Here is a 24,920-nt window from a genome sequence, read left to right as displayed (position 1 = left end):
AACAACCATTAGCACCTTTGTCCCCCAAATAAGCTCCACATAGAAATCAAGTAAAATATGTATCTACAGTGTCAAAACTGAAGTTAATTTCACCATGAATAGGGTGAGAGTGATCACTTGGCCTGGTCTTTTGTCCTCTCCGCTGGCCTGGAGTTTGTATTTGCTTCTGCTAATGGAGCCAGACTCGTCCTGTGGAGCGGGATGAAGAAGATAAAGAAGAAGGGGGGCTGAGCTGGACCTGGGGTTTAGTATCTGTGACCTATAAGGTGAGGAGGTCAGTGACGGAGGAAGTAAAGAGCAGAAGGGAAAGTGGGAGCACCTGTGCAGGTCAGTGGCGGCCTGTCAAGCTTAACTAATTTTGAAATTGACCTAAGACCTCTTTTCCCACGGTGGACTCGGGCACCACCTTACAAAGTTCTCCTCCCACCGCCTGACTCCTGTTTCTAATTAGCAGCCAGGAGAAAGTTGTTATCTGATTCCTGTGGCTAATAAAACCATATCATTGATTGTATCCTTTGCTCTGCATCGCTACAAATTAGCCCATTAACACACGACGGGGACATCGGAGAATGGAGCTAAAGCCGATAATGGCTGACTTCCTTGAGTGGTTGACCCACTGTGAGGGATTAGCCTCCACTGCTACCTGCTCTCAGGACATGAGCACACACGTGCACACACCAACTCACATAAACACAGTGAGGATTTGAAAGTGATATAAATCCTAGCTAAACGTGTGATGAAACTCACCTCTGGGCCACGTTTGAGACTTGACTGTCCTAGTCTATACCCAAAAGGGCCAATATCAAATTAGAAATAAAATGTTTAGAAAAATATATGAGATCTATTCTGTCAGTTTTTCTCATTACTGCATGCATATACATAGTAAAATACAGGATAGTAAAGGGAAAAAGATCAATCATCTTGTAACAATTGGCAACAAAAATGACTGTCAAGCAGGTGTATGAGGTGTAATTATATTTTAATGTTGTGTGTTGCATGGGTGGCATAGAATTGTAGCATTAGAATACATGTTTCATTCAAAAGCGTTTTTCAAAATGTATTTAGTGGAGCTTGGTCCTATCTTATAAAAGTGTAACTTGCAGTAAATGTTTCATGGCAGAGGCTCCCTGCACCGTTTCGGCTCTCAGCAGTGTTTGTCAAGTTTCTCACGAACAACTTTCCCCAGACATCTTTGTTCTGATAAAACACAGATGTCTCCAGGCTACAAGTTACATATCATTCTTTTCAGCGCATTCCGTCTCCAGCCTGGGGTTTCCCATCCGTGGGATTGTCCCAAGCACCTGACCAAGGAGGCTGGAAACCCACCAAACCAAACCACCTCAGCCAATTTCAATGGCTATTGAGAAGCATCTTTCCAACTGCTGTAGATTCTTCAGGAAAGCAGATAGGAGAACAAAAAATTCAATTAAATGAAAAACTATTTTATGACAGAAAATGAAGTATAACAAATAGTAATACATACAAAATAGTAATACATGGGCATTTTCAATACTCAATAAAACAGATGTAAAATTAAATTTTGGCTGGATTCTCTTGATTGATACAATTCTATTCACTCACTCTAGAGACACAAGATCAGAACAATTCATGCAGATGTCCAATGCATTCAATAATTTAACATTTAGAAAATAGTCAAAAGGTTAAATGTAACATTTTTAAATAAACGTTACACCATACGCTGTGCCGCTTCAGGGCTACACTATTTATATAATTTCCAGGTCATTGTAACTAGCAACATTTTCATACTGAATGAATGAGTGTCGATGCATCAACTGCTGTATCTCATGAGTTTAAATAGTGAATCTAATACATTTATTTTAACAATAACTGCAGGTGGTTTATTCACGGTTCTACGTCATAGTGAAACAAAATGTTCAATAACTAATTCTGCTAAATCTGTGTGCACACATACAGCACATATACAAGTTCTGCAAAATTTGTATTTTTAATTTGATTAAAATCACTTCTTATGTCTTAACATTCAAACGTGCCAACATAATACACACACAGGATGTGGTGAAGGATAAAGCCCAGAGTCTGTTACTAACCATTTTACCTGTGTTGTAGCAATGGCACTGCTTCTATGTCACAGAAAAAATAAAAAATAATAATAATATGCTGTTTTTTTTACAACGTCTATATCATCATATTCATCTCTGTAGACTTATTTCTTCTCTCATATTTGGTAGACGGTTGGTATCTGAGCTTCCAACTAACCCTAACCCTCTGCCAGACATCAACAGACAAACATCTTCTCCATTTCCCACAAGCGTCGCCCACCATCCTCCCCCCATTGTTCCTGCTGCTAGTCATTAACATCACAAAGACAGCGGGGACATGCATAGTTTCATTCACAAAATCATTGTCCAAGCTCTCTGAGAATTCCAGGGCGAAGAGCACAGACAGCACACGGGCTGTCTTGGGAGGTGCCATCAATGAAAACAACAGCTTCTGCCCGAAGTGTGCACACTCAAGCCGGAATTCCTCCGTACAATGAAGCTGTTGTGGGTTTTCAACAGCCTTGGTGTGCACCCGGACATTGGCCGGAGCCTAGCTTGACCCTAATGTATTAGTGATGATTTGTTTGTGAAGCACACTCATGATCTTACGTGTGGGACTACAAAGAAATTGTTTCAGATGGAAGGATACAATTTTGTACGAACTTTTAAGTTCCTAGTCAAGCATCAGTGTTGCATGTTGACACATTTGGCTTTCAATAGAATCTTGCTCCTGTACAAGCAGTTTGGACCATCTCTGCCTTTTTGAGTGCTGATATAGGAAAGGAGTTGAAGAGGGTTTGTTGGGAAGGTGCTCACCCAATCGAGAAATGCTCAGTATTCGATCACTCTTATTTACTCTTCAACTTTGAGGTAGGAATGTGATTTTACCTCCGACCTTTTTTTAGAAGAGCCTAACATCCTGACCAGCAAAGAACAACATTTCTCTAGCTATGACTTGAGCGTGGGTCAGGAACATTTCAGCAGGGTGATTAGTTTTACCTTTCTGTAGTGTACAGTCGACTACTTAATGGACAATACATAATGTGAAAATATCCAACAAAGATTCAGATTAAAACAGCTGCCAAATGACTCCTGACAAAATTTGATCCTTAGCAACATCCGGGTGAATACAGTGGAGCCTTTCTATGAAGTGGCTCCTGTGCTCAGTGAGACAAATGCCGTTTCACTTTATCTTGTGGAACATACTTTAGCAATCATCTCATTTTCCACTTGGTCTCCCATTTCACATTTGCAATCTGTATTATTTTCACTGCCAATATGGTGATCATCCTGCTCGTCCACCAGATGGGGGTGGGGGGCCCGTAGTGAATGATGAGGCCACGCTATCGGTGTCTGCAAAAAAGCTCACACATCATTTGTATGCAAACGCACAAGAACATGATTTGTTATCCATTATTTGGTGCACAGGACGGGTAGGTTTTCACCAGTGTGTTTTAGGGGTACATAAATGTATTGTTAACTGACTTCAGATATGTTTTCAAGAAATATTATCACAGTGATGATCGTCTTCCACAACACACACAAGACCTGGGTATCTTTAAAACTACATCCATGGATCCAACTGATATGTGTCCTCTTGTTTTCTCATGACTTTGTTTCCCTGACCAACAACATTCATTGTTGCTTAATTGTAAAAACAAGTCAAGTCAGTTAAACCACAGTAAAAGCTCCATGTGCATCACAGATTTCCCTGCGGCTACGATGTCTGCCGGTGTGCCTCACTTTCATGTTCACAAAAGAATGTTGATGTTTTTTCTCCTTCCTATACAAATCATGGGTGTACAATGTCACATACTTAGTGTCTCCACCCATTTTCGAAATGTATGAAATTAAGGGATAGACAAAAAGCAGGGGTCTGAAACTGCTCCACAAAAGGGCTGCAGTTGGTGTTTGTTTTTGTTCCAACCAAACATGCACACATTAATAACCAATCAGGTGTCAGCTGAATCAACCTGACTGAAAATCAGCAGTGTAGTCTGATAGATTGGAACAAAAACCTGCTCCTACCGAGGCCCTGACACCGCCGACATAAAGGCACCTGATCCACCTATGTGTAGTATGTGTGTCACATTTTTCTCTCTGCTGACTCCTGAATGTCTTTGTTGCGTCCACACCTGTCTTGCGAATACAATTCATTGGGGTGAATTCAATCATTTTTCATAAACCATTGTGATGGATCGTCTCGATTTTTCATACTCCAACTTCTGACAGGCCACCACACCACTACGCACCGGCCTTTGTTTTACATTGCAAGTCATTTACTGATAGACAATAAATCTTCTGCATGCAAATTTTGTGTTATCTCCCTTTAAGTGCAAGATGCCTCTTGAAGGTTAACATGGATCGTGATGGAATTTTGCCACCAAGCGGTGTCCGTGCTTATCCTCGCCACGAAATAAGCCATGAAGATAAACTGGCAGCACAGTCAGGAGGATTAGTAACAATGAGTGATTTTATGTTGGTTGTTACAATTTGATGGCTCTTCAGCAGTAAATGCTTGAAATAAAACCCATTAAAGTTTTTTTTTTTTTTAACACCGTCTCTACACTCTGCTGTACTTTTATAAAACCTTCTGAAATTACCTCTTTAGGATTGCGATGAGCCATTATGCATTTATATGTGTGTAGCTATGTGTGTGTGTGATTAAAATGAAGCCGGCAGCTTGAGTACCTGAGATGGCTGCTCGCAGAAGGAGGCACAACAAAAGCAGGCGGGCCACTCTCCCTCTGATAAACAGACATAATTCAAATGTCAGCATTTGAATGTCATCCTCAAAGAGCTCTCTCCATCAGCGCTCAAGTCATTACAGATGATAGAGAGGGGAAAAAAGGAGGGGGTATTGTTTCATCTGTTTGAGCTTTCTACCCCTGTAATTATTAAAGCGCCTTGCTCCTCACCCCCTTCTTAAAAAAAAAAAAAAAGAAAAAACACACTGGGAGATGAGATTAGAAGCATTGTTGCAGCTTCAGCTTTTTTTCCTCTTGCCTCTGCACAGGTTGGGTTTTAATTCAGAGAACAAGTCCAGATGGTGAGACTGATCTTTCAACCGTTTACCTTCCTGCTTTTCCCTTTCAGAAACCCGATAACAGCGAGTTCTGGACCAGTGCCAGAGAAATCGCCTCTCACAATATCAGGGAACAAATTGATGTGTCCTGCACACTGTGCCACACTAGCAGCGGGCGTCCAAGTGTTATGCCAAAAGACGTCAGTCAGCAGTGCCAAACGATATGCCCCCAATGGCAAAGACAGGATATCAGCTGCTGAGCGATTGCCAGACGTTCGTAACACAATATGTAGCATCAGTGTCAATGATGTCATTAGACACAGAGTGACACTGCCAGCAAACTCATTAGGCAGAGTGGAAGTGACCCAACTCTTGGTATAGTTGCCACAGCAACTACAAATGCACATTTAAAGGACAAGAGGGAAGCTGTCATACCTTTTAAGTGCTGTGGTTCAGTTTGTTTTAAAAATTCCCAGGTCAGATTCTTCTGTTGAAAGAGCTATAGTAGGTTTCATCAGGGGCGAGCGCAGCCTCAAGAGAGCAACAATGAGTCGAACGGAATGAATGGAAGTCAAACACCGGCCACTTAGGAATTGATTTGCAAAAAAGAAAGAGTGGAGGATTTGCACAGAGTTTGCTGCATGCTGGGTTTGCAGAGACACAAATGTACAGAAACAATTCTAATCCGCACAGCATATTAGGCCTAGAGACGGGAAACTCAACATGTCACAGCAGCCAATGACAACAAAGACGCTTAAAGATACACAACAAACATGAAAAAACGTCCTCAAAGCATCAGCAAAAAAAAACAAAAACAAAAAAAAACAGTCCCTAGCTTTCATTCAACACAAGACAAACAAATAAATACCCATAATATATAAATAAATATCATGACGAAATAAATTAAATGTAAGGAAAGATAAGTAAATAGATAATATATGGATAATGACAAATGATATCAATAATAAATTGTAAAAATAGATTGATAATGAATAAATAAATGATTGATAATCAACTATGGACAGTCAGTCCCATCAGGTTATACTGTACAACCTGACAGCACAATGTCATTATCGAAGGATCATTTGGTTCAAGGACTGGCCTGAACTTGGTCACCTTGAGACACCGTGAGTGATTGATGGTAGTCAATCACTCATCCACTCAGTCTCGTCTCTTCTTTCAATGAACGGTACTTACACAACAAAGCAGAAATGCACACTTTTGTACCTGAGATTTCCTGTGGTAAATGATTTGACGTTTTCTTCCACAGGAAAACACTAAACTATGTGCAAACACTGGGGATCCACCGAAAATTCGACTGACAAAATCTTTTGACCAGACTTTTCGCACTGAAACGGCCAAAAATTGATGTTGTGATAATGCAATCAAAATCACAGCCAGACGGCATGTCTGCAGGATATTTCCTTGCATCTGTGAATGAGCGGCAAATAATGAATTTTAAAGATATGCGATGTTGTTTTCCCCGTGTCTGGGTAATGTGGGCTTCTCCGGGTTCTCTGGTTTCCTCTCACAGCCAAAAAGTCGCACTGCCAATGTGTCAACATACGACACTGACGGCTGCCATTTTCATCAGGAATGGACACTAAAGGCAACTTTCCCAACATGACACTATGGGAGTGAGGATGGGTTGGCTGGATGTAGAGAAATAGCTAACTGAATGTACATTCGCTTCGATCAATACGTTTAATATGGTGAAGGCAATAGAGAGGGCTTGGCACTGGAAAAATGACTTGACTTGTCTCTCTGGATGGATATGTCAGCGAAATTATGACTCATCAATTGGATTTTGCTATTTGGGACTCTGCAATTTAGGAAGTGGGATGGTGGAGAGGTTCACTGTAAATACCTTAAACACCGAATCTGATCTACAGAGCTCAACAGTTTAAATACACAAAGTGACCATCCTTCAATTTCTCTCTAGCAACTCTTGAGGAATGTTCTAGAGCCCTGACAATGCATGAAGTAGAGAGGCCGCTCTGCAGGAGGAGCCCCAGGAGGCTCCCGATGGCCTCTCCTCATCTCTGGATCATCTTTGCCTTGCTGCTCTCGTACAATCAGGACAAATCAATATACATGCAACCAACATGCCTTATCATGCCTCTGATGAATGGCCTGGCCGTGGGGAGTGTCAGGGAGCGAGGGGAGGAGAAAGAATCATTTCTCCTACCTCAGTCAATAGTTAGCCCACACCTCATTACAGGTGCACTGGGGGCGGGTGGGAGCAGCGGTTCCTAATCCAGATCGAGCACCATTTACAAAGGAGAGCTTTTGTTTGTTGCATTTTATGTTTATTAGTTTTACATGTTTACATTCAGTAACATCCCTCTGATTGTCATCCACCTTTTAATATGACATCATTCATGTGACACAAACAATGTCCTCATTCATTAGGGATATTTTGTTAGATACTATTTATTATCTTGATTTTTTTCCTAGTTTTGATTTGAACACAAAAATGAAAACCAAAGGTAAAATACCAGCAGAAGTCAAGTATTGTGAAAATGAGAGCTCAAAAATACACTCTATGTGGAATTCATATCAACTCAAAACTGTCAGAGGTCCACTTATCACTGCCCTATACAGTAAAGCTCTAAACGTTCTTGTTGTCCACCACAATCACAGCCTCTGCTGTTACGTCATTCAAGTGTATGTGATCAGAATCCTGCATGATCTGCAGCAGATTTGCTCAGAGTTTGCTGTTATCGCAAATCCCTGGTTAATTAAGGATTTCTCTGCTTGTATTTCACATCGCTGCCAGCATCACTTCTCTCCCGGGCAACTGTGTACTGGACCACAAATCCTCGTGAATCAGGGTCCCACCTATCAGAGCGTCATCCCACTAGTGCTCCCGGACGGCAGCCAAGTCACCACAGAGGACCACTGATCCCGCAGGTCCCCAGAGTTTCACTGCTCTAGCCAGATTGACAGATACTAATAGTGTGGATGCCTCTGGTCCCGTGGAGACGGCCTATTAGGGGCTAGGAAACCAGTAGCCGCCGACTTATTAGCGAGATTGGCTACTCTGTATACCGCTGTGGGGTTGTGTGCCGATATGCAAATGCAACTTTCTCCATCCGCTCCTCTGCTCATCACAACTCCTGTGTTTGGCCCTCTCATCTCATCACCTCCCCAACTCCTCCCCACGCTGCCTTCTGAAGGGCATGTCCCAGTTCTAATTGATCAGTGGAGATTTCGGCTAACCTTCTTCCTTGCGTGGAGAGAGATGAAAACGCAGAGATTAGACACAAGAGGAGAGAAGACAAGGGAAGATGGATGGATGCTTTTCACACCAATGCTGATAGTCTGCTTTAAATATAGCATATCCATTACCTGCAAACATGAAATGCTTTTGATCACATCATTTCTGATATTCCCTCTGTCACATATAAATCACGGCATGCGTCTGACGTGCATACAGTCAATGTTTGGAACACATGGAAGATGAAGCTGTATCCCAGAGTGTATCTGTCTTTTGCCTGGTTAAAAGACCAGTGAAGTGATAAGCGGAACCATTATCATGGCGATCGATGGCGGAGGATCGTGATTAATGTTACCCAGGGCTTGCATATCCCAGTGTCCCCTCTCTATAGACTAGCTGAGGCTCACAACAGTGTTTATGGAGACGCAAACTACTGCCCCATTCTTCACGGTGAGCAACCCATTCCCACAATATCTTTGTGTATTCTGTCTTTATATGAAAACAAATAAGTGTTTCCAATTCAGCTACATGGTGAGGTGAATCACATTTTAGAAAAAAAATACACACTAAAGAATCATGAAATAACTAACACCTCCACTCTCATGGAAACGTCAACTTGGTGTGAAAATGATGGGTTATTAGTGAATTTACGGTACTGATAAGTCCATAATGGTAAATTAATTTTGTAATTTCCTTTAATTCTGAAAGTCTGAGTATTTTTGAATTCTCTCTGTAAAATAAATGAACTTGGAGTCAGATGTCATCCTTTCTTTTAAGCATAATATAGTCTTTATATTTCTCCTGAGTGTAGCTCCAATGGTTTACATTTGCCGGCATGTAAAATCTTGAGTCACATTTGTTTGATCTCCTTTCTTTTTAAAAAAAAATGTATATTCAGTTGTTGTAATGAGTTCAGATGGCTACAAAACAGGGGAATTGACTTTACCAAGAGGCAGCATTCTCCCGCTGTGCGCTATAATGCACAGCGCTAGCAAGGTTCAGCTGCTTAAGTTTCCTCACACCCACCAAAAGATCATGAATGAATGTTTATTTCAATGCTCTGATTGATTACACACATTATAAACATGTTACTTTACCTGTTACATGGCTATTTTATGACTATTATACCACTTAGCTTCTTTATTGATACACTGGATACCATTTACATGACACATGCAGAGTGAAGAAGTCTTCTTACTCTTCTTTGTTTTAGACCTTTGTGTGTTGATAATGTTCAGTTAATTTAGATCTTTGTCGTCTCTTCTCTAGAGTAGTCCAATCTAATCTATGCATCTACTCTTTGTACTTTTTCTAGAATTTGGGCGAATTTAGGTAATAGTGATATTGATCTGCAATTGCTCAAATTTTGCTTGTCACCTTCTTTGTGCAGGGGGTGACCTTTGCAACCATCATCAACTTGATCTGAGGGATCGAGGAGGAGAAAGAAGAAGAGTTCTTATCATTTCTGACACCTAATGAGACCCCTAAACAAGGAGAACATGGGTGGTCAAAGTTTGATTGGAGACACTTTGGTGACGCTCAAGTCAGTAGCAGACACTTTGTGATCACCCGAGTGGACCCGAGTGATCTTCAAAGTCCGTCAGCCTATGTGAACAAAGCTGCTCCACTGCTGCTGTGATGGAGCAACTTTTTCCTACCCATCTTACTGGCAGGAGACAGGAAAGAAAGGAGTGGCCACATGATGATTCCACCCAGGCCGAGGCCTGAGAACATGAGAAAGCTCTCAGCAACTTGAACAATTTTCTACTTCTTTTATTCACATTTAACACGTCATTAACTATACGTTTTGACAAATACAAAAGACAATTAGAGAAGTGGAAGGCTTCAGCCATTTACTTGCCGGTCTTGCAGACTGGAAATATTCATACCACTTTGTGCATATAATACATTGCACCTCGAAATCACTTTAGTCAAACAAATCTCCAATTTCTGCAGCATAGATCTCTTATAGCGCAGTAGAAGTGCAGCCATCTAAACGGCTGTGTATCTGGACGAAGGAATTATTCCGTTTTTTCACTGTGGCACAGGGTGAGCATTAGCACACAGCAACATGACTTACCAATCACAACAGAGTAGGTGTAGGCAGAAGATGGGCAGAGTCGGAGTCCAGATGACATTCTCTTCTGTCCATAATTTAAACTGATCTCTACAACAGAAGCTCACCACAGTGGACCCATATAATTTCAGATGCCACTTACAATGAACAGGTGGTTTAAACTTGGTAGAGGTCACATTGACTACCCTTTATCAGGATCCAGTTGAAAGTGGGACAAGATTTGATGGCAACTCAGAAAACTGCCTTAGAAAGTTTCTCGACGTTGACCCAAGTGCATGAAGCCCTTTATCGTGATCCCGACATTCAGCTACCCTACTACTTTGGGTGTCACTCATTGCTGAGAGAGCAACTCCTTCCATTCTCCTTGGCGTCACTATTATTTACAGGATTACAGTGCAAGAGATCTGAGCAGGAGTACTCCTCAACTGAGAGTGGAAAAAAAGACCAGCAAATTACCAGCTAATGGACCACTGGGTACTAATATCCAAATCCCAATCTGTCTGTAATTGCTGCAAAATGCTCTGCCTCGTGCTTTATGGGGGGCTTCTAAGCTACTCTCTTTTTCCTCTCTTTTGCTTCGTACTCGCTTTAATAAAGCAACCAGGAAAAAAAATGTAGTCCCTTCACCGTCCCCGGTGGAATCTCTGAGACATCATTAACGTCTCCTCTTTTATATCTCAATTGAGAGCAGGAGGAAAGTGACCGTCCCGCCGCCGACTGCCTTCCTTTACCGTGAAGCAAGTAATTAATTTCCTTGTGGGGAGAGATAGAGGAGCACGCAAGCAAGCACGCAAGCGCCCTGTTTGAAAGGTGCTCTATTTGCATTAGCATTCATAATTACTTAATGACAAATCAGATATGGTTCATTGAGACCAAGTGCAGAAACAAGCTGTCGGATTCGTGTATTTCAATTAAAAGGCCACTAGAACATGGTCATCTGTGACTGGCGCGGAGACCTTTCAGTTGTCTGTGTGGAAAAAACTTGCTAGGTTTCAATTAAACAAATGACTCGAGGTGATTGCAAAATACGAAAAAATAATTAAAGAAACAATTGCGGACAACAACAAGAAAAAAAGCGTCAAATTCAATTGTAGGTGCTCTGGGAGTCGAGTCGGCTCTGGGTCACGCACCAGGAGTGAAATTGCTGAGGTTATCGGTGGGTGGAATTTTGGTGTCTGTGTGTCAGATCTGTATTTTTTTTGCAATATGATCGACTAGAAGAAAAATAAATCTAATTTATGTGGGGTGATATCTGCAGCTGCAGGACTTATAGGGACACAAACATACATTCAACCACCACCTAATGAGAAAGAAGAAGTACTGGGTTATTTATCCCACATATTAAAAAAAAAAAAAAAAAACAATGAATCAATAGAATGTCATTTCCATGCGCTATCATAAAAATGAAGTTCTCATATGAGGATCAACTACCGCCACGATCTTTGTAACGTCAATGAGGCACCAAACAGTGGGGTGCTGTGCGCTGGAGAGTTGGAAGTAGCGGCCCAATATTGGCCAATAATGAGGGATTTGTCAAGGGTTTTTGTGTAAGAAGAGTAGGTTCATATAAACAAAGGTTGAATGAAGTGTCTGAAGGTGAAGGATCAGAGATGGATGACTCCAAAACACTGAATGGAAAAAGATCATTTTCATTTCATCATTTGATACTGTGTATTTAAGCATTGCACCAAGAGGCATGTTGTTGACACTAAATAATCTGATAAAACCAGTAGATTTTGAAGTAACACAACCGATATTCAACAGTCTGCAGAATAGGACATCAAGCACTTTGTGAATGGAATTCTAAAAAGTGCTTCGGAAATAAAGCTTTATTGTCATTAGCAGTGCATTTAAGGACTTCAACAACAACAAGCGTGTAATTTCATGCTGAAATGACAAAATTTATTGGCTGCATGATGCACATTCTCTGCAGTCTTGATACTGGACCCCGTTTTCACAGAAGTGACATCATGTATCCTTGCGCATTTTTAAGCCCGGAAATGACTGACCTTCTTATGACATAGACGGCACTACTGCTTATAGAGATTGAAAAAAATGTACAGATTTCCATTGTATACAATATGGATTCATGCAGTTATGTAACTGCGAACATGAGACCTCCTGTTTTTTTTTTTGTTATGTGAAGAAATGTGAATGTCATATCCCTATTTTGTTTTATCATTATCCAAAAATATAATTAGATTTTATATGTCTGATATGTTCAGTATTTTTCAGCAACCTAATGATGCTTTGTGTATTGTGTCTCAGGCCTGCTAGAGAGAAAGAATGACAAATAATACTCCAATAAATATATATTTTTTCCTCATATTTAATGTCAGTAGATAATACAGACTTGGTCATTTAAAAGTAGCTTGCGAGCTGAAAAAGTCAGGCGCCCTTGCTGTAAACCATCGTGACCTTGTTTATTTTCAGCTGTAGAGAAAATTTAGATACTCAGTGCTTCAACCAAGACAGAGAGACAAAGAAAAGTAGGAAAATGGCATGATCAAAACGTGCATTGACCCATCTAAAAGAAACATATTAATTGTTTATTTCTGCTCAAGCAGGTAGCTCAAGTAAAAGTCTCACTAAAGCGGGAGTCAGACATAATTACCATATCCTGATTTACTTTGAAATTCCTCTCTTCTTCCTGCCCGTGTTTTTTCTTTGTGTTGACAGAGGCTGGTGCAAACTAGACGACTGAAATACTTACAATTTTGTCATATAATGATGAGAGGAAGACAGCTTTTAAGACCCCGCTTGGTCACTTTTAGTATTCGGTGATGGCATTTGGACTCACCAACGCCCAAGGCTGCTCTCCAATCCTTGATTACTTGTTAAGAGATGTTCTGAATCTTTTTGACATTTTTATTGATGATATCCTCATCTTCGCTAGGTCCTCTAAGTTCCCACCAGGACTTCTCCTCTGCATTGGATTGAATCAGAAACAATAATTATGATTAATTATTATATGTTTCCCGTCACCATACATATGTAGTTTCCACAGTTGCTGCAGTAAATTTGCTGTGTAAACAAGGGAGACACTGTGTGAAAATAGCCAATGACGTGACAATAGCTTGAGAAGGTACTCAATCCTCCTCTGTTCAGGAGGTACAACTTGCCACTCACAGTCTAAATGCCTGTGCCATAGGATAATACCATTCAATGAAAAAATCATTTGCATTTGCAAAAATTCAGCAAGAAAATAAAAAAAAAAAAAGAAAAGCATCATATATTTCAATGTAAAAATAATCAAGAATTCAAAAATTCTTTGTTAAGAGACCCAGTTAATATAAAGGACTAAGGCAAGAGCCGTTCTTCAAGGATGTGTTCTGACTACTGTGCCTCTGTGAAGTTGCATGCTATTCTGCTCTTAAGTCTAAGGCGATGGTCACGTTGAAGTTGATTGTTCCAGTGATTCGACTTCACTTTGTTCTATAAAATAAATTTCACAAAGTTTACAAATCCAAACTAAATTCAAAACACCGATAATAATATTTTGCTGATGGGATTGTTGGACAAACAGATGGACAAAATTAATCTGGCTGAATAAATGTTTTATATTCTGTAATGTCTTAAATGATGCACAGTAATTTTGGACTATAGAAAATGTGTTTTTTTGGTTACTAAGTCAAGAGTTGACTGTCATGAAGGTCAAAGCCAGCAGAGTGTTGCACCTCAGCAGCCTAAATGCTCAATACTTTAGTCTGGATTATGACCACGTCTTACAGTGGGTGGAGTCGCGACAAGAGCACTCAGCAATTATAATCAACCTTCTGTTGTTTTAATTCATGTGACATTTTCCCTCTGTTTTGAAAAAAATGTTTTGAATGTCACATTAACACGACTTCCGCTTTTACATTAACTCTGCGGGAGGTGATACATTGACGTACATGTTCCAGAAGCAAATATAGTCTTTAAGTGTTCAGTCAAATAAAACATCATGGGCTGTTTGACAGTATGATGCCTCTTGTTTTCAATAATTGATGAATGTGAAATATTTTTTTCTGCATTTGTTTAAGTGGCTGTCTTATGAGGCAAGTTCCTTTCTCCTGCTGTAAGGACTTGGGAGGGTGTTTGGACCTTTTGTCATGTAAGAGGACTGGTTGTCTAGAATGTACAAGATAGGTGTCTGTCAGCTTCATTGTCATCCTTACACTTAAAACAGAGTTCAATCCTAACATATCTTAAGATGTACAAACCAATGCTGTTCTCAGTTAAATGGCACAACTTAAGACTTCACAAGTTACTTTACATTTCTAAACACTGGTGGGAGAAGCGGCCTCTCAAGAAATATCCCTTTGAATCAAACCAAACCACAACAGGTGACAGCAGGAAGTATGTTTAAATAATGCATTCATAACCATCCCATCCACATTCCTTGAGGCTGTGCCGGCACATAGAGAGTTTAAATATCTCTAAGGGATACCTTCATCTGAACGATGCTTGGCTCTGAGACTGCTGGCATGATCGGGGGAGTTCAGCCGCAGTTCACCAAGTAGTGCAGCTCCTGTGTCCCTGCTGAAGAGCAGGGGGAGTTTAGTGATCAAGTCAAAGGGGTTGACAGTAATTTTACGTCAGTGTAGCACTCAATTTTAGCTGACCTAAATGAAACGTATTCACCCTGCATGCATGAGCACGTGTGGTCAACTCATTTTTAAACAGGCATTGTTCTCGGCTACTAAGATGCTATGTCTTCAAGGACCCCATGGACAGACAAACCTTGATTTGACAAATGCTAACTTTATCACAGAGCTAATATCAATGCGCTGTTTTAAAGGTTTCATCATGCTCAATGACCTCTGTAAGTATGAAGGTCAAATGTGAATCCCCGACAGGAGTGACCTTTGAACCTCGATTAATGCCCACCTTTGAACGTCCACAGTTGGTCAGCACTTGGGTGCTTGGACATGAGACCAAGTGTTCTCGGATGCTCTGAGAGTCCACTGTCCTGTGGGGTTCAGCTTCAACACAGGGCTGCTCTGTCATTTATGATTATGAAATCATACCTGAGCAAATGACACAATACTTTAAATGTCCTCTGATGAATCTTTCCCTTGTGTCCTCAAAGTTCCATGGTTAGTCAGTTGCACATTCTTAATGTTTGTTTACCATTGAATTAAGATAATTTGAGGTGGTAAGTAAAACCTCCCAAGTCAGACCCAGATCATATGTAGCAGCAGCATGGCTGCCATGTTTGTAGTCCTTCAAACACATTTTCCTCAACAAAGACCCTATTTTGTGAGCGGGCTGCTGTGAAACACGACGCACGTGGTTTATACAGTTGGGCATGCCTTGTTGATGAGAGAGCAGTGTTGCTATGGACGTCCTTGAAGGAGAAGACAACCTTGTACTCCACACCCAGACCTGACAGCCAGTGGAGGGGCTGTGAGGAGAAGTAACGTGGCAGTGGCAGTGGCTTGGACGACAGTGATGCTGGTGTCCAGGTCCAGATCAGCTGGCAGACTGGCTTCAGCGGCAGACCAAAGGCTCGCTCTCTCTCGCTCTTGTGTACACACATTTATTGTTCTGCATCTACGGACTTCATTCCTCTCCTTTCCAGATCATGCTTCCACAGCTTCTCCTCTCACCACGTCATTCCAGGTGTAATCGTAGGATCCACCGTTCCACCTTGCCTACACTCAGCTGTTTGCTTGATATCAGAATACAATCTCTGTCCATCTTCCCTCATTGCTTTTCAGTCTCTCATCAATGTCACTATAAACCCCTGCCGCAGTCTTTGTTACCTCTCTCTGTCCAACCCTGATTCATTCACTTAGGTACCTTGATCCAGAGTGAGTTGACTAAGCTCTTCCTCGGCATTGTAAGCACCATATGCATTCATCACCAAGCATCAGGCTCATGATCCTCTTCATTGCTACAACATTCTTCAGATGTTCTTCCAAAATGAAGGCTACTCGTGATGGGGAAATGAAGCATCATGAAACAGTGATAGAACTGGGTCCTAATTTTCAGAGGCCGCTACAAGGTGCTTTGGTGGTTTAGAAATGATGTGTGGTTTCATTGAATGAATTGTTATACAGCAGACAGCTCCATCTGGTGGCCTCTGAAAATCAAGCCAGTGCATCATGAAACCTCATCTACCCTTCAGCGCTGTGTCATGGGACTTCATCTAGCCCTCAATAATGGCTTTTTACACAATGATCAAACAGTGTGTACTATTGACTGCAATTGTGCTTGTCAGGATCAGCCAGTAATGTCCTGAGTACTTTGCTGTACTGCGACCACTACTTCATTCTTCAGTTTAATTTCATATCTGAAGCACACAGTTTGTCCTTGTGCTTTGATCGAAAACAATATAAATAATGCTTTATGGAACCGCCAGATCGGAACAAAAACAAACAAGACTTAGATAATGTTTTGCTTTCATTCGCACCACTGTGGGAACAAAAAAAAAACAAAAAAACAATGAGGTGAGAGGATTGTAAGGAGATACATCAATCAATTAACAATTACCCCCGCCGCTAATCAGCTGTCCCCGGCCTCCATGGGCTGGACCTTGTTTTAATCCCATTGGCAGCATCAATTAAATTCTTAAGGTTAGTCTATTGAATTTCCCTGACAGAGGATCGTGAGGTGGCGTGTGTTCCAAGGGGAACTAATGGCCTTCTCCTCTCTTCTCCCCTTCCTCTCCTGTTGCAGGTGCAGTTGCATGAAACAATTCTGGTGGTCAACTGCGTGGAACGTGTGGAAGAAAAAATGAGTCCATCTTATTAATGAAAGAAGGGAGTAACTGTTAGATAACTGAGGGATGATGATGATGCAAGTCAAACTTATTAACTTATCAACAGATTTTCAGAACGTGACTATTGTCAGACACCTCTGTTGGGCATTGGAAAGATGATGGGAGATGGGCCAGAGATAAAAATGTAAACACAGGACCTTGACAGCATGTCTGTCCCTGATACACATTTTTTTTTTCTGGGTCATTCTGGTTTCTGTACAGACAGCTATTTACAAACAAACCACAGCTACAGTATATAACTGAAGAACACCGTTATCCATAACCTTAAAAAGAATTTATGAAGTAAGATTATCAGAAAAAGGATGGAATACTCTGTCTGGGTGAGGAATGAGTTCCCGCCTCAAGTGGAGAAGCAAATATTTTGTGATTTTGTTCCTGAGTGGGGGGAAAAGGGAGTTGGAGGTTGATCAGCGAATAGACGCAGCAGAGGCAGTATTGTACTACCACAGTACTACCGCACTGTTGTGTGCCAAAAGGCAAACCTCTCTATTTACTGGTAAATCTTCGTCCTGACCCCCAGCTATGTTCATGAGCTGTGGGTCATGACTGAAAGAACAAGATCCTGGATACAGTTGAAATGAGTTTTTTCCGATGGGTGGCACGCGTCTGTCTTAGACATGAGGAGTTCTGTCTCTCGGAGCAGAGCTGCTGCTTCTCCACATTGAGAGGAGTCGATTGAGGTGAGCAATCTCATGAGAATGCGCCCTGCATGCTTCCCTTTGGAGGTGTTTGAGGTGTTGCAGATGTTACAGGCACGGCCAGCTGGGAAGAGACTAAGGGTTGACCCAGGACAAAGTGGAGGGATTATATCTCTCAGTCGGAACTGGTGGATGTTACACGGGAGAAGGGCGTTTTGCGTGACCATCTGAAGCTGCTGCCCTTGTGACCCGGCAACGGATAGGTGGAAGGGGTTGAGCATGGATGGACATGATGATCTGTCCTGCCTGTCAATCAGTGCGCACAAACATTTGAAGATGAAACTTGTCCTTGTTTTTCCAAATGGACACCAACATTGAAGCTTCGTTCCATTGATGAGGGTGTCCTCAACAAGAGCTTTTTGTGGGTCAATTTTAACTCTGGGTTGATTAAACTGATTGCTAATCCGCATTGAGAAACCAAAGATTCAGATTTGCAGAACCAGCATGTCTGGTTGTCTCACCGGGTTTGGTTAACAGGCTTCTTGACTCGGGTCTGAGTTTACTCTTTTGCATCCCATACAACTTGTTCAAATGAAACATGCAATCTGTGGTCATGTGACTCACACCAGACATTTTCAATTACTATGTTGCTTTAACAAAGCTGAGCACTTGAACACACCTGAGAGAGAGAAAGTCCTTCATCTAGTCAATAATGACCTGGAGGTGAACGAGGAATCCCATCATTATGTTAAAACAATCAGCCTTCCGTACACGTTTGCTGACCATTCTAATTATCCATCTTTGAATCAATAGATTATTTAATCTCCTCCACACCAACAAAAGCCAAAGAGCAGAGAAACAACATTCCTTCCACTGCCTCATCTTTTATGGGAGCTGCATACTGCACAACCCAGTCTCACAGAAAAACGTACAATGACGACGTTTGTCCACTTAGAGAAAACGTAATGGTTTGACGAATTTGCCTCAAAAAACGTATCCCAGGTACATTTAATTTCTCAATGGCTTAGTGAAGGGCGTTCCTTTGGACACGTGACTGACAGCTTTCTCCCCTGTCTGAACATAAAACATGGCGGACATCCGTTGTATTTTTGCTCTAAATTGCGAAATTTTAAAACAATTAAATGCTTTTGTTGAGTTTTGATCACATTTCTAGTGACAAATGTACACTTTATTTTCATATTTTCTGCTCGATGTATGTTTATGGCGCTTCGTTTTATCGTTTTGACCCAGATTTTTTAGTGGTGCTCACTGAAATCGTAGTATTGTGACGTTTGCCCTGCCGCCCATAAATCCACTCCAAATTGTGGGTTTTTTTAAATGACTTTATTGGCTTTTGATCACATTTCTAGCGACAAATATATCCCACATTGTAATATTATGTGCTTGTTTTATGTAAATAACGCTTGTTTTCTTTCGTTTGGACCGAGATAGTTTTGTGATTCCCTGTTAAATCGTAGTATTGTGACGTTTATCCTGCTGGCCATAAATCCACTCCAAATTGCGGCTTTTTAAAATAACTTTATTGGCTTTTGATCACATTTCTAGCGACAAATATATCCTACATTATAATATTATGTGCTTGTTTTATGTAAATAAAGCTTATTTTCTTTCGTTTGGGCCGAGATTGATTTGTGATTCCTAATAAAACGTAGTATTGTGACGTTTGCCCTGCTGGCCATAAATCCGCTCCAAATTGTGGGTTTTTTTAAATAACTTTATTGGCTTTTGATCACATTTCTAGCGACAAATATATCCCACGTTGTAATTTTATGTGCTTGTTTTATGCAAATAACGCTTATTTTCTTTCGTTTGGACCGAAACATGGTCGACATCCGTTCTATTTCGCTCTAAATTGTGAGATTTTAAAACAAGACCTTTTGTTGACTTTTGATCGCATTTCTAGCGACAAATATATTCTATTTTGGGTCGGTTATCTGCTCGCACTGAAAAACGTGCAATAACTACGTTTGTCCACTTGGCATACCGTAATCCTTTGAATACTTTGCCTCAAAAATCGTTTCTCTCGTACGAGTCATTTCTCAATGGATTTGTGAATGGCGTGCCTCTGGTCACGTGACTGATAGAGCCCAAAACATGGCGGACACCCGTTCTAGTTTTGATTTAAATTGTGAGATTTTAAAACAATTAAAAGCTATTGTTGCTTTTTGATCACATTTCTAGCGACAAATGTACGCCTTACTTTCATTTTTTTCGCTCGTTTCATGTATATGACGCTTCGTTTTTTTTCGTTTTGACCCAGATTCTCTCGTAGGTGTCAATTCAATGGTATTATTGTACATCTGGCCAGTAATTCCGCAGCCAATTGTTGTAATCACATGTAACAATTTTTAAATATTATGTCATGAAAATGATTCCCCGACTGGGGAAGGAAGTGGATGGCAGGAACTGACGTCACGGACCGAATACGTTATTTATTTATCATTTGTGTCGAATACATTTCTACGCCAAATAGTATTATCGGATATTTAAAATCGTATCAACTGCATATAAAGTCTTTTGGCAAGAAAGGAAGTTCCGTCATTTATTCGTTTTGCTGACTCACGTTTCGTTCTCCGTCACAGACGTCAGCTGAAACGCAAGCGGACCATTTCAAACCTCCCAAGCCGTAGTTTCTATTTTTCATTCTGTTTAAATATGTACACGTGTTGTGGACGCCGACGTTTCTTTGGAGACGTGAATTTATGCTTTGGATGAATAATTAAATTATACAAACACGTCGGACTTTGACGTCATCAGTGGTCGACCAAAACAAAAACATGGCGGAAAGTCATTCGGCTGGACTTCGGTAGAAACTTCTCTTCTTTTTTGTTTATCATCCTTTCGTCTGTTTAGAGTCTGTCAGTGATTTTGTAGAATTGCAATACTGCGTTCGCTGTTGGTACTGTAGAAGCTTATTTTGTTCTCCGGGAGTTGCCAGGGTTAGTTAGTTGGCAGGGGGGTGTTTATGTTGGACTGCGCGGGTTTTTGGGTCGTGTCTAACGGAGACTGAAGGCACGAATAATGTTGTTATCTTGCTGCACCAACGAACTTGGACCTTATTGACTGCTGTCCGGGCGGATTTACCAAATATAACCCTTAACGTGAGTTATGTATTTATTCTATTTCTTAATATTTGAATTTATTTTGTTTGTTTTTTGATAACCTTTCTCCATGTCGATGGTTGTTAATATGGGGGTAACTTATCCGGTTTCCATTTCTTTTCTTTTCTTCTTGCTGATTTGCATAGTCACGTCCACTGTTTAAAATCAAGTGGCCACTGATAAATTGGTATTCAGGCTGAACTCACTCAACTGAGGAGCATCATGGATGACGATGATGCCTTATTTCTTGCTGATTTGCTGTTGGAGGAATGCAAGGTAGGCATTTAATGCTCTCATGATCTGTCCTGAGACTTTATAACAATATGTAATATTGTGTATTTGGTGACGCTAACATTTTCCATTATCTTTATTTTAAGAATACTCAACCTAAAGAATCCTCAGAAGTGTCTGGACCGGAGAAATTTACATTTGTTTGGGTTGAGGAGGACGAGGAAGGGAATCCTATCCCAAAGGGGAGGAGAACAGGGAAGAAGCGGGTAAAGAGTTCGTCCTCAGGTGATTTTTGTTCACTATCTTTATGATCTCTATTGCCTGTCTTTGGCTGATTACATTGGTTATGTATTATTATAGAACTAATGTCAGTCAACTGCTTCAGTATTTGATTGATTTGTCACGGTTGTGGGGCTAACTATTTGACACGACACTGTCCTAGTGAGGACATTTCGCTGAATACAGGACATAATGTCACATCACAATGTTTACATGGTTGAGTAGTCAGTATAAGTGGTTTACTGTAATGTGGTTAAGTGGTTAAATTAATTTCAGAGTCCTGCTTAATGTTAGTAATTTGTTTTGGATGTTTGTTGTTGTTTAAGGTGAGAGACAATGGTCAATTGTCAATTGGGTCAATGAGTCCTCACAAAGTTCTCACAAAACATAATTATGTGTGTGAGTTACAAAACTCTACTGAAAACAATGATGTCAAAATATTGGCTAAAGGGAGACGTCTTGAAATAGTTAAAGAAGCCACTTTGACCAGAGGGGAAATCCTTCTTTCAACATGGGGTCTTGACTTGGACCCTATCTTTCAGCGTTTCCATCCACACTTCCATGGTTTTACATAATAGATCATCCATGATAGAGGGATTCTACAGGCCACTGCCACCAACCACTCACATCAGTGAAGAGAAGGGAGGAAAATTCTCCTTCCATGGAAGAGGTCTGTACTGTATTTTAAAACCTCTTTTTAATTATGTTTGTCTCCTTTCTTCCCAGAGTGCATTTTGCTAGTAATGCATCCATGCTGTGACTGCTGCTCTGGGCATACAACCTTTTCTGCAGGAAAGCAAGTAATACTGATTTGAATGAATGGTGAGTTCCTTGTGTATTAATTATATTTTCTATTTTCTGTTCTAAAATTTTGTTATGTACATATTTTAGGTCGATACAATGTGTCCCTCCCAACTGTCAGCTGCTCCTGTGGGAAAGCTTTGGATGTCGGTATGTCAAGCTTTCGTTGGTATGCTTGAGCAGCGCACAAAACTCTTTGGTCGGGTTAGTACATCATTGGACTAATTGCCTGCAGAATTGAAAGAGTTTTAGATGTATTTATATGCTTGATTTTCCTTTTACAGTGTGGTAAAATATGTGGCGACACCATGCAAAAATCATTCCTGGAATGGTCGTACGCAAAATTTGAAGTTGAGAGGCTGTCTGAAGTCGCTCAGTTTCGGTGCCCAGCCTGCACACCCTCAATGTTAGCTGTCTCAGTGGATGGGAACCTGAACTTGAAAAAACCATTGAAGGACTGTATCTCAGCATTAAGCAGCGGAAATATCAGCTGTATCGTCAGGCTGGTAAGAACAGAACGAAAGAAAACAAGTTTTTGATAATAATGTGTGGCTGAGCACATATTCAGTATTTTCTGTTTAATATTCTAGATGGCAACAAGAGAAGACATCTGCTGAGAAAAAAGATTTCAGTGGAAAAGAGATCCTTAGAAGATGCCATCACAAAATACAATGCTGTTGTGCCGGAAACTGGCAAACTCCCTTCTCCCAACGAGCTCCTGGCTGAGGAAAACTATTCCTGGCCTTGGGAATGTAAGTACATCTAGGATGTGTTCAGTTGTCTTCATATCTATAGGCTATTTTTAATTACATTGTAAAGGCTTTAGATGAAACAATTACAGGTTTGACCGAGGTTGCTGTGATTGGATCAGACAAGCTCCAGAGACAACTTCCTTTTTACTTTTGAAAACTGAAAGAGACACTCTTCTATATAATTCTGTCCCATGGGAGAAATTGCCTGGTGTCATTAGGAGGAGATTATGCAGTGTAATAGAACCCACCTTTGAAAGTACACAGACACTGCGGGAAGTAGTTCACCACTATTTATAAAAAATGTATATGATGATTTGCAGGTCATGGTGATATGTTAAAGAAAAAAAAGGTCTTCGACAAGGTAATGCTGCTGAAACGACTGAAGGAAGAGGAGGTCATTGTTGTCCGTGAAGTCAAGCAGCACTGGGAGTACATGAGGAATATGGCTGGAAATATTGAAGAGATTTCCTCCCAGCTTTCAGAAGGGATCACTCAGCAAAGTAAGTACAGTTCTATTTGCTACATGTGCTGATATACTAGGTTAGTAGTCTAATTTATTGTAATATCACTGTCAGGCGGCACAGAAGCATTGACTGGGAGAGGACGTGAGGGGCTACTCTGTCTGCTGAAGAGAAGACTGTCAGCAATTCAAGCTCAGCAGGGTGCAGCTCGCTCAACGTACCAACGTGTTTTTGGATCGCAAGCCTTGTCTCTCGATGATTCGTCCACTGGTGATGAAGAACCCCATGATAGCAGCTCCTCCACCGAAGATGAAGAACACTAGCATTGTAGCTCCTCTTCTGAACTTTGACCTCCCTCATTATAAAATGAGGAAAACTGTTGTAATTACCTGGCCTGCAGTATGAATGTGAAATGTTAAAATAAACTGTCCTGCAATTGACTCTTTTTCTGAGTTATGTACTATTACTATTTTGAAGTAGATGCTGATGCTTTTTATGTAAATTATGAATTATTAATTTGAGATTTGTTGGTAGGGCAGTGAAATACGGCTTTTCATGCAGCCTCAATAAAGTCAATTAACAGGCTATGTTCACTCACTTCACTGACTTTCTTTTGCCACTAAAATGCTCATGTATGTTATTCAATCATGTGCAAGTACATATAGGAACTTAGTAAAACCAAAGCAGTACGATGAATGAGACTGCTGTTTTGTTGCAGGAATAATGAGTCAAATGGTATGAGCAGGTGTTGCAATGCATTATCTTACTTATTTCTGAATGTTATTAGGGTTAGAACTCGGGGTTTCCATGGCCTCTGGCCACCTAAATGGGTAAGGTCATCAGTAAATGCTTCTCATCGAAGTTAGCTTAGAACAGGTAGAAATATCATAACCTGGATTACATCCTGAATACTGCTGACAAAGGCACTAAGAGTGCACAAGTCATAGATCCTACTTTTGAGTTAAAGGAAGAGTTCAATAATTTTAACCCGAGAAGACATCTTATTATTTAACATCTGGATGTGCCACCGTATCTTTCTGACTACGTCTGGATAGGAAGGGAAGTCATCTCATTTATCTCTGAGTTCATGTCTGAATGAAAAGGGCCAACAGGCGTCATGTATTTGTTAGGCATCACTATGTTTGTTGAGCTTGTTGGCGCCCTTTTGATGGGAGGATCTGACAATTGCTGAGATGGGAATTTTCTTCTACTCTCCCCGACTTGGGAAGGCAACTGGGCATGGTGGAAAGGGGCAAAAAAACAATTAAACCATTAAACAATGAAAGACAAACACAGAGTAGCAAGTTTGGTGACAAATTTGAAAGATTCAGCCATGTGTACTAACTGACATGAAACAATGGTCTATCAGTGTTGCCAATGTTGTATGGTCTGGAAACAGTGGCACTGAGGAAAAAACAGGAGGCAGAGCTGGAGGTAGCAGAGATGAAGATGCTGAGCTTCTCTCTGGGAGTGAGAGCAGGATGGATCGAATCAGGAAGCTGTAGATCTGAGGGACAGCACATGTGG

General features: G+C 40.8%; 1 long non-coding RNA gene across 1 annotated transcript; it reads left to right on the top strand.

Moving 5' to 3' along the window:
- Positions 1-20,411: 20,411 nt before the first annotated feature.
- On the top strand, positions 20,412-23,913 carry LOC128759504 (uncharacterized). Its single transcript, XR_008414588.1, has 9 exons — positions 20,412-20,869; positions 21,016-21,145; positions 21,247-21,385; positions 21,922-22,201; positions 22,271-22,384; positions 22,465-22,686; positions 22,771-22,932; positions 23,253-23,432; positions 23,508-23,913. It is a non-coding gene; the product is annotated as an uncharacterized LOC128759504 (long non-coding RNA).
- The last annotated feature ends 1,007 nt before the right edge of the window (positions 23,914-24,920 follow it).

This window comes from Synchiropus splendidus, chromosome 1, assembly GCF_027744825.2.
Source record: "Synchiropus splendidus isolate RoL2022-P1 chromosome 1, RoL_Sspl_1.0, whole genome shotgun sequence".
Taxonomy (NCBI): domain Eukaryota; kingdom Metazoa; phylum Chordata; class Actinopteri; order Syngnathiformes; family Callionymidae; genus Synchiropus; species Synchiropus splendidus.
This window is presented reverse-complemented; position numbering and strand designations above follow the sequence as displayed.